Raw genomic sequence first — 10,449 nt, forward strand, 5'->3', positions numbered from 1 at the left:
CTAGTGGAGGTGATGGAATTCCAGTTGAGCTATTTCAAATCCTAAAAGATGATGCTGTGAAAGTGCTGCACTCAATATGTCAGCAAATCTGGAAAACTCAGCAGTGGCCACAGGACTGGAAAAGGTCAGTTTTTATTCCAATCCCAAAGAAAGGCAATGCCAAAGAATGCTCAAACTACCACACAATTGCGCTTATCTCACACACTAGTCAAGTAATGCTCAAAATTCTCCACGCCAGGCTTCAACAATATGTGAACTGTGAACTTCCAGATGTTCAAGCAGGTTTTAGAAAAGGCAGAGGAACCAGAGATCAAATTGCCAACATCCGTTGGATCATCGAAGCAAGAGAATTCCAGAAAAACATCTACTTCTGCTTTATTGACTATGCCAAAGCCTTTGATTGTGTGGAGCACAATAAACTGTGGAAAATTCTTCAACAGATGGGAATACCAGACCACTTGACCTGCCTCTTGAGAAACCTGTATGCAGGTCAGGAAGCTACAGTTAGAACTGGACACGGAACAACAGACTGGTTCCAAATCGGGAAAGGAGTACGTCAAGCCTGTATATTGTCACCCTGCTACTTATATGCAGAGTACATCATGAGAAATTCTGGGCTGGATGAAGGACAAGCTGGAATCAAGATTGCTGGGAGAAATATCAGTAACCTCAGATATGCAGACGACAACACCCTTAGGGCAGAAAGTGAAGAACTAAAGAGCCTCTTGATGAAAGTGAAAGAGGAGAGTGAAAAAGTTGGCTTAAAGCTCAACATTCAGAAAACTAAGATCATGGCATCCGGTCCCATCACTTCATGGCAAATAGATGGGGAAACAGTGGAAACAGTGGCTGACTTTATTTTGGGGGGCTCCAAAATCACTGCAGATGGTGACTGCAGCCATAAAATTAAAAGATGCTTGCTCCTTGGAAGAAAAGCTATGACCAACCTAGACAGCATATTAAAAAGCAGAGACATTACTTTGTCAACAAAGATCCATCTAGTCAAAGCTATGGTTTTTCCAGTAGTCATGTATGGATGTGAGAGGTGGACTATAAAGAAAGCTGAAGAAGAATTGATGCTTTTGAACTGTGGTGTTGGAGAAGACTCTTGAGAGTCCCTTGGACTGCAAGGAGATCCAACCAGTCCATCCTAAAGGAAATCAGTCCTGAATATTCATTGGAAGGACTGATGCTGAAGCTGAAGCTCCAATAGTTTGTCCACCTAATGTGAAGAACTGACTCACTGGAAAAGACCCTGATGCTGGGAAAGATTGAGGGCAGGAGGAGAAGGGGACGACAGAGGATGAGATGGTTGGATGGCATCACCGACTCAATGGACATGAGTTTGGGTAAACTCCTGGAGTTGGTGATGGACAGGGAGGCCTGGCGTGCTGTAGTTTATGGGGTCACAAAGAGTCGGACACAACTGAGCGACTGAACTGAACTGAACTGAGGTCTGATTTGCTGTGCTTTCTCTAGTTGCGGGCAGCCGGGTCTACTCTGTTGTGGTGCACAGGCTTCTCACTACCGTGGCTTCTTTTGTTGCAGAGCACAGGCTCTGGAGCCCGGGCTCAGTAGTTGCGGCACATAGGCTTAGGTGCTCCATGGCTTGTGGAATCTTCCCAGACCAGGGATCAAACCCATGTCCCCTGCACTGGCAAGGAGATTCTTATCCACTTGACCTCTGGAGAAGTCCTCTGCCTTCCTCTTATGAGCACATTTGTGATGGCATTTCTGGCCCACTCATATAATCCAGAATAATCTCCCCATCACTAGATCCTTACTTTTATATACATTCAAACAGAAAAACACAATTTAAGGAAATGAGGTAGGTCTATATGCAAAAACACAGGAAAATGAGGTAAATCTATATCTAAGAACATGAGAAAATGCCCAAGGTATGTTATAAAGTAAAAATAGAAATTAACAAGCAGCAACAAATTAGAAGATATAAAAAGAAGATCCTACAAGAATAATTAAAATATAAAAATGCCAGGGCTTCCCTGGTAGTCCAGGGACTAAAACTCCATGGTCCCAGTGCAGGGGTCCTGGGTTTGATCCCTGGTTAGGGAAATAGATTGAAGATCCCATGAGTTGCAACTAAGACCCAGTACAGCCAAATGAATATTTTCTTTAAAAAAAGACAAAATACTTTCTAATAAACATAACAAAAACCATATCATACCTACATTAAAGAAAAATCTAAAACACTCCAGGATATAACAGTACGCTTGAAGAAATCAACATGTATGTCATATTCTTGCATAGAGGTTCAGGATCATAACATATAAATATTCCATAAATTAATTTATAAATTTTACATCGTAACAATGAAAGTACTAATTCTTTGGGAAAAAACTTAGACAACATGATTATAAAAACTATATTAAAAAAACTCTGTGCATAAGAATAGCCAGGAAAATTCTGGAGAAGGGCAATGAGACAAAGAATGGAAGTAGTTTTCTTCATTATTTAAAAATCTTATAATGTTTTAATAATGAGAACAGTATGGTGCTGGTTCACATAAGGCAGACTGACCAATGGAAGAAGAGAAAGCCCAGAAATAGATGCTTTACATTCAGGAGTGTTCTTTATGATTAATACGGGGGAAAACTGAATTAATTCAATGAATAACAGTGAGACAATGACAGCCAACCAGCACAAAATAAAGTTGGATCCATTTCTGATGCCTCACCTCAGGATAACTTCCAAGTAGGTCATCAAAGGTGAAACTGTAACTCCTTGAAGAAAACATTGGAGAATTCATTTATAACCTTGGCAAAGCAAAGGCTTTTAAGACAACGACTTAATATCCAAAAGGACACACACATACATTAAAAAATGTGTTTGGCAAAAACATACCTGCATTATAAGCAACCACTAGACAAATAAACTAGGAAAAATATTTTTTTTGCAAATTGTATCACAGATCTATAATTGTCCTAATGTTTAAAGAGCTCTAAAAACTTATGAGAAAAAGACCAATAACTCAATAGAAAAATGAGCAAAGGATATAAACTATCAATTCACAGAAAATGATATTCAAATGGCTTCCAAACATGAAAATATATTCAGTCTCACTCATAAGGGAAATGCAAATTTAAACTACACTGAGATATTTTTATGCCTTTTTTTCAAATATCAGATTGAAAAATTTTAAAACCAGGCTGTGGGCAAAAAGACGTTCTAGTTATTGTTGGTAAATTGGTATCATCCCTGTAGGGGACAATTTGACAACATCTGTCCAATTTATAGTGCGTAGACCCTTTGGTTTTACAATTTGCCCTGTAAGTGTGCTTGCACTAGGTTTGGACATGGTTATTTATTAGAGCAATGCTAGTAATAGCAAGATAACTACTTAGCCAAGTTATCATATCTTCGATCAATAGAATATTATGCAGTTTTAATCAACTCTATATGAAACAAGAAATGGAAAGTCCTCCATGATCCATTGTTAAAATAAAATAGCCAAGTGTAGAACAGTGTCACCTTTTTCATAAATAAGGCAGCTATGAGAAAATACATTGAGGGACTTCCCTGGTGGTTCAGTGGTTAAGACTCTGAGCTCTCAATGAAGGAGATGCAAGTTTGATCCCTGAGTCAGGAACTAAGATCCCTCATGCCACACAGAACAGCCTAGACAAAACAAAAAACCCTCAGGCAGAAGATATATTTTTATTTGTTTGTGTATGTAGAAATACCTCCAGAGGATACACAAGAGTCTAACAATGGCTGCCTCTTTGGGGGAAGTGAGACGACAGGAGACAAGGGTGAAAGGGAGACTGTCATTATATTCTCTTTAGTTTTAATTGATTAATCTATTTAATTGTTATGTTTTTGATCCTGGCTGGCAGGATCCTATTTCCCTGGCTGGCAGGATCCTATTTCCCCGACTAGGTACAGAACCCGGTCCCTCAGCAGTGAAAGCATGGAGTCCCAGCCACTGGACTGCTAGGGAATTCCTTATTTTATTTTTTAAACATGTAAATGTATTATCATTGATCAAAAATATAAAATAAAATATTTTAAAGAAGGGAAGCAGATTGTAAAGCAGTACATAAAATGATTTATTTTCTCATATATCCATTTTAAAAGCTATTAACAGCAAGACTTTCATTTTTTACTTACACATTTTTGTAAACTTTCATTTCTACAAGAAACGTGTGTTATTTCTGTAATCAGAAAGAACAAAATGGTGATTTTAAATTTATTTTCTAATTGAATAGGGGAAAATGATATATTTGTAAGTTCCCTCCTCACTCTATTACAACTGCGAATGAATGGAATCCTGGTTTTCATCTTCTATTTTTTTAGACTCAGTGTCCTTTTCTAATTCAAATGGAATTATTTTTTAAGACTTCAGTTCTTCCAGGAGTTGACTGCTGCCCTGAGATTCAGGCCAGATTGGTTTCAAAAGTCCTTTGTCCCATATAAATTTAAGGAAGCTTTTGTTTGTTTTGTTTTGCCTACTATTGCAGTGACTATTGCAATGACTCCACAAACTTCTAATTCCTTCTATCAGCTCCAAATTTAATAGCTTTATGGGAGACCGGGGCGTGGGGGCGGGGAGGGGGGTAGGGGGGCGGGGAAAGAGACTAAACATCTCAGAAGACATTTTCCCTTGCCCCCTGGTAACTCAGATGGTAAAGAATTTGCCTGCAATGCAGGAGACTTGGGTTCCATCTCTGGGTAGGTAAGATCCCCTGGAGGAAGAAATGGCAAACCACTCCAGTATTCTTGCCTGGAAAATCCCATGGAGAGAGGAGCCTGGGAGGCTACAGTCCACCGGGTCACACAGTCTGAGCACGCATGCTGATGAAAGAGAAGAACCAGCACCTGCCAGAGGGGGGCGCTCAACGTTTAGCTGGAGTTATTTATAGAGTTGGATTTAAATGTCTTTCTGCCCTCTGGTAACTCTTATCAGAACTGCTCCTTTAAAAGCTGGCACCGCCCCTTTGTGTAAGAGGGCTGTTTTGCTTCGGTACTTTACAGATTGAATATAAATTTAGCGGGCAATGGAGGAGAAACAGAAACAAGCTCTGGTATGGGTCTCTGGAAGGGAGGGTGAAGTCTGGCTGTGTAATCTCAGAATGAGGACCAGGATGGATTTAAGATATTTTGCTGCCTCTCCTCTTCCCCCAAATATAAATTGGTGCAGCCTCTGTGGAAAACAGTATGGCAATTCTTTAAAAAAAAAAAACACAGAAAAATTATCATCTGATCTAGCAACTCCAGTTCTAGATATATCCCCCAAAGAATTGAAAGCAAGGACCAGAACAGGTATTTGTATACCTCTGTTCACCAGTATTATTCACAGTAGTCAAATGTCCAGGGAGGGTTGAATAGATAAACAAAATGTGATCTCTACATGTGTGCTCAATCGCCTCTTTGCGATTGTATGTAGCTCCATGGACTGTATGTAGCTCATCAGCTTCTCTGACCATGGGATTATCCAGGCAAAAATACTGGAGTGGGTTGCCACGCCCTCCTCCTGGGGATCTTCCTGACCCATAGATGGACCGGTGTCTCCAGCATTGCTGGCAGATTCTTTACCGCTGAGCCACTGGGGAAGTCCTACATATAATGGATTATTCAGCCTTACCAATGAAGGGAATTTTGATACATGCTACAACATGCATCAAATTTGAGTACATTACGCTAAGTGAAATAAGCCAGTAACAAAAGGACAGATACTATATGCTTCCACTTATATGAGGCACCTAGCCTAGTCAAATTTATAGAGTCAGAAAGTAGAAGGGTGGTTACCAGCGGGGTAGAGGGAGGGGAAATGGGAATTATTGCTTACTGGATAGGGAGTTTCAGTTTGAAAAAGTTTTAGAGATGGATAGTGGTGATGGTGGCCCAACAATGTGAAAATATTTAATGCTATTGAATGATATGCTTAAAAATGACTCAAATGGTAAATTTTATGTCATGTATATTTACCACAATTTTTTTTTAAAGTTGCTGAGTCATGTCTGACTCTTTGTGACCCCATGGACTATATGGTCCATGGAATTCTCTAGGCCAGAATACTGGAGTGGGTAGCCTTTGCCTTCTCCAGAGAATCTTCCCAACCCAGGGATCGAATCCATGTCTCCCACATTGCAGGCAGATTCTTTTTCAGATGAGCCACAAGGGAAGCCTATTTAACACAATTTTTTAAAGTAAAGAAAAAAAAAAACTCTGCTCCTCATCACTACCTGCATTAATTGTCACTTCATGGACCCTAGGAGAAAATCAGGAGATTTTGGAATAAGCCAAATCAGTCTCTGGGCCTCAGTCTTATCATCTGTTAAATGAAGGAGTGGGATGGAGAATCCATGATTGCTAGAGATGTTGTGTCAGAAGAAGAGAGATTGGGGGAAATAACCCTTACTTCTGTAAAGAAAATTCGGAGCCCAAGACCATATAAATGAATATTGATACCTATTAGATTTTGAGACTACTGCTTTTTTTTTTTTGCCATGTCATGCTGCATGTGGGATCTTATTTCCCCTACCAGGGATCATACCCCCTGCCCCCAGCAATGGAATCTTGGAGTCTTAACCACTGGGTTGCCAGGGAAGTCCAAACTTTTTTTTTCAAACAATAAAAATTTTTTTTGAATTGCCAGATATTTCAAACATACAGAAAATCCCTAAATACAGTGATTAAGTCCATCTCCATGAGATCTTAACTGTTCATTCACTGCTTTATCCTCAGAGGCTAGAATAGTGCCTGAAACATAGTAGAAATTCAGTCAAAGTTTTTGAATGTCTCCTTATATGTCTCTTCATATACAAATAAATGTTAGTTTCTCTAGGGTAATTCTTACAAATGGAATTGCTTCAACTTTACTAATTGCCAAACAGCCCAATTTACATACATAAGTATGTATGTAAATTATCATACATAAATGTACCAATTATCATACATAAGTAATACCAATTTGTATTGGTACTACACATATAGTACATAATACATATGTATTACACATATGTAATACCAACTCAAATTCATACCAACATTTGATATTGTCACACTTTATTTTTGCCAGTCTGATGGATGCTAATGGTATTTCATAGTTTTATCTTGCATTTCCTTTATTAGTGAAGCTGGGCATTTTTCCTTAGGCTTTTCTTATAACTTGTCTGTTCATTTCCTATGCCCATTTTTCTACTGGGTTTTAGTACATATGCTGCCAAAGCAAACACTCTACTGGGTTATCTTTTATCATACCCCATATATATTTTGGATACTAACTCTTTGTTAATGTTTTGAAATTTTCTTCTTCTTGTTGGTGGCTCATGTTTTCTCTCTGTGATATGATTTTTTGGACCAGAAATTTTAAGTTTAATATTTTCAAATTCATGACTATTTTCCATTATGGTTTGTACTTTGTCATGTTTAAGAAATTCTTTCCTATTCTGATTGATAAAGACATTCTCTTTTTAAAAACAATTATTTTTATTTATTTGGCCGTGCTGGGTCTTAGGTATGGCATGCAGGATCTTTTTTTAGTTGCAGCTAAAAAAAATGTTAGTTCCCTGACCGGGGATCAAACCTGGACCCCATGCATTGGGAGTGCAGAGTCTTAGCCACTGGACCACCAGGGAAGTCCCCATTCTCTTTTTAGTAAAAGTTTTTTATTAAATCTTATTGGAAAATAACTTCAAATTTACAAAATGCTGCAAAAATAAAAATAATATGAAGAACATTCATATACCCTTTACTCAGATAGTGTTAACATTTAATTATATTTGTTTATCATTTGATAAATATATATAACATATAGTATGTAATATATAAGACAAAATATATACACATATTTTCTGAACCGTTTGAGGGTAAGTTACATACATTATGGTGCTTTACAGCTAAATACTTCAGTGTATTTATTCAAATACTTCAGCTAAATACAAATAGGGATAGTACAGTTCAAAATTTACATTGATAAAATACTTTGATCAAATCTCCCAATCATATGATGACCAATGTCATCAATTGACAGATGTTAATACACTCTGTAGCGTTCTTATATCCCTACAAACCCTATACTCATATGCAGCTTAAAAAACCCTTTGGGGACTTTCTTGGTAGTCCACTGGCCAAGATTCCATGCTCCCAATTCAGGGGCCTGGAGTTTGATCCCTGGTCAGGGAACTAGATCCCACATGTTGCAACTAAGTTCAACAACTAAGAATTCACATACCGTAACTAAAGATCCTGCATGCTGCTACTAAGACCCAGTGCAGCCAAATAAAAAAAAGAAAGAAAGAAAGAAAAAAACCCTTTGTACAGGCTCCAAACTAGAGGCAGGCATTGCATTTAACTGTCATGTTGTTTTAGCTTCCTTTAATCTAGAATATTTTCTCAACCTTTATTTGTCTTTTATGATGTTGACTTTTTTTTTAAGAGTTCATGGTTTATTTATTTGATTTTTTAACTTTACAATATTGTATTGGTTTTGCCATATATCAAAATGAATCCGCCACAGGTATACATGTGTTTCTCATCCTGAACCCTCCTCCCTCCTCCCTCCTTGTACTATCCCTCTGGGTCATCCCAGTGCACCAGCCCCAAGCATCCAGTATCGTGCATCGAACCTGGACTGGCGACTCGTTTCATATATGATATTATACATGTTTCAATGCCATTCTCCCAAATCATCCCACCCTCTCACTCTCCCACAGAGTCCAGAAGACTGTTCTATTCATCAGTGTTTCTTTTGCTGTCTCGTATACAGGGTTATTGTTACCATCTTTCTAAATTCCATATATATGCGTTAGTATACTGTATTGGTGTTTTTCTTTCTGGCTTACTTCACTCTGTATAATAGGCTCCAGTTTCATCCACCTCATTGGAACTGATTCAAATGTATTCTTTTTAATGGCTAAGTAATACTCCATTGTGTATATGTACCATAGCTTTCTTATCCATTCATCTGCTGATGGACATCTAGGTTGCTTCCATGTCCTGGCTATTATAAACAGTGCTGCGATGAACATTGGGGTGCACGTGTCTCTTTCAATTCTGGTTTCCTCATGATGTTGACATTTTTGAAGAATACAGGCCCATCCCTTTTTTTAGTAAAATGTCCCTGATTTTGTGTTTATCTGCTATTTCCTTGAGATTAGATTGATGGAATGTACTGGGGAATCCCAGTGGTCCACCTATCAATGCAGGAGATGCAGGAAATGCAGGTTTGGTCCCTGGCTGAGGAAAATCCCCTGGAGAAGGAAATGACAACCCACTCCAGTTTTCTGGCCTGGAAAATTCCATGGACAGAGAAGCCTGGCAGGCTACAGTCCCCTGATAGGCTACAGTTCCGTAGGGTCACAGAGTTGGACTGGACTGGGCACAAATGCACACACTCTCGGCTGGAACACTGCATAGATGAAAATCGTGCAGTATTGGATCTGTGCAGTATTACTGTGTCCTTCTCAGGTTACCATGTCTGGAGGTACACAATGTCTATCTGCCCCTTACTGGTTGACCAACACTGGTCAAAGTGTTGTCCCATTTCTCCACTGTCTAATTACAGCTTTTTATTTATTTTTTTGTTCCCTTCCAAACTCATAAGCAATCTGTGGGGACACGCCTTAAGACATGCAAATATCCTGCTCCTCATCAAAATTTCTGCCTAGCTTAGCATCTACTGATGATTCTCGCCTAAGCCAATCTTTGTCGTGATGGTTGAAAAATGATTCATTTCAAATTTAAAATTTTGTTTTTAATGTATGTCTTTAACCTGGAATTGATTTTGTGTAGTGTAAGATAGAGATCAAATTCTGTCTCCTCCCTCCCCCTCTCGTATGGCTAGCTAATCAGCTCCATTTGTGGAAAAGCTCCTTCTTAGTCCATTTGTTCACTCATCAAATTTTCATTTTTGCTAAGTTTTTTTCAGTGCTCTCTATTCTGTCCAGTTGGATTATTTGTTTACCCCTGCACCAATACTACAGTCTTTTTTTATTATTTAAAAAAATATTTGTTTATTTGCCTGTACTGGATCTTAGTTGCAGCACACAGGAGGATCTTTAATTATACCATTAAACTCTTAGTTGCGGTATGTGGGATCTAGTTCCCTGATCAGGGATCAAACCAACCCCCCCTGCATTGGGAGCATGTAGTCTTAGCCACTGGACCACCAGGGAAGTCCCTACAGTGTTTTAATTATTATAGTTTTGTAATAAATTTTGATATATAGTAAGGTAAGTATCCCATTACAGTCTTCTTTAAAATTGTTTTATCTGTTTTTGTCATCCCGGCAATTATAGTCTCAAGAAGGCAATGTCACTCCACTCCAGTACTCTTGCCTGGAAAATCCCATGGACAGAGGAGGCTGCAGTCCATGGGGTGGCTGAGTCGGACAGGACTGAGCGACTTCACTTTCACTTTTCACTTTCATGCATTGGAGAAGGAAATGGCAACCCACTTCAGTGTTCTTACCTGGAGAATCCCAGGGAC

This window comes from Bos indicus x Bos taurus, chromosome 19, assembly GCF_003369695.1.
Source record: "Bos indicus x Bos taurus breed Angus x Brahman F1 hybrid chromosome 19, Bos_hybrid_MaternalHap_v2.0, whole genome shotgun sequence".
NCBI lineage: Eukaryota > Metazoa > Chordata > Mammalia > Artiodactyla > Bovidae > Bos > Bos indicus x Bos taurus.